Source organism: Nannospalax galili, unplaced genomic scaffold, assembly GCF_000622305.1.
Source record: "Nannospalax galili isolate Female #2095 unplaced genomic scaffold, S.galili_v1.0 scaffold543, whole genome shotgun sequence".
Taxonomy (NCBI): domain Eukaryota; kingdom Metazoa; phylum Chordata; class Mammalia; order Rodentia; family Spalacidae; genus Nannospalax; species Nannospalax galili.
The window spans coordinates 4,582,882-4,584,090 of record NW_008352270.1 but is presented as its reverse complement, the minus strand read 5'-3'; positions in this window follow the sequence as shown (position 1 = coordinate 4,584,090).

The following is a 1,209-nucleotide window of genomic DNA, read 5'->3' as shown; positions in this document are numbered from 1 at the left end:
TATATATATATAATCTTTTGAGGTAGCATCTCATGTAGCCCAGTCTAGCCTTTGGGTTCCTGATCCTCCTACCTGCAACTCTCAAGTGCTGGGATTACAGGTATGAGCCACCACACTTTTAAAATGGGCTTAAATCACCAAATAACTGTAATGTGACAAAAGCCCTTTTAAAAAAATACTTTGTTATTTTTATTTTATGTGCATGAATGTGTTGTCTGTGTGTATGTAAGTGCATCAGTGACCTGTGATACCTGCTACATCAGATCCCCTGGACAGTTGTTAGCCACCATGTGGGTTCTGGAATCTGAACCCGGGTCTTCTGCAAGAGTGGCCAGCACTCTTAATGGCTAAGCCATCTCTCCAGCCCTTTGAACAGAAAATTAATCAGTTAGACAGTGTTCAGGTCACACAAGCCTGATGACCTGGGCTCATTCCTTAGAACTCATAGAAAGGAGCATGAAAAGAACCAACTCCACAAAGTTGCCTTCTGAGCCCAGACACCTGTGCCATGGCAAACATGCACCCCTATCCACCATACACAGTAATAAATAAAGTTTTAAAAACTCCTTTGCCTAGGCTGTTATATTGTCATTTCTTCAAGACTAGATGTTGACATGTGATTTCTAATCCTATTCAGTTGTGCTATAACAGCTTAAAAAGCACTCCTGTGAGGGCTGGGCTATAGGTCAGTGGTTAGTGTGCTTGTCTGGCATGTAAATACTCTTGGAGCTCTAAGGTCAATCCCTAGTACTATCAAATAGGTAAATTAATTTTTTTGCTTGGTTTTTTGAGACTGAGTCTCCCTGTAACTCAGCTGGCATGGAATTTGCAGAGATCCACCTGCCTCCGCTGTGATGAAAGGTGTGTACCACCATGCTGGGCCTATAAAAGCTGTTTGTAAAGTACTGAAAAGCCAAGTCTATCAGTCTTAAAGTAGAAAGGGCACTATTTTGGAAAAGAAAGGGACCAATTGTGTGTGTGTGTGTGTGTGTGTGTGTGTGAGAGAGAGAGAGAGAGAGAGAGATGAAAATGTAACAAAACCCATTATTCCATGCAATTAATATATGCTAATAAAATAACGAGGAAGATAAATACGTTTTGTTTTTCTAAAAATAGTTTATTATTTTTATTTTAGATGTATTAGTGTATTGCCTGCATGTATATAAATGCATTTGTGTCATGCAATGCCCACAGAGACCAGAAGAAGGC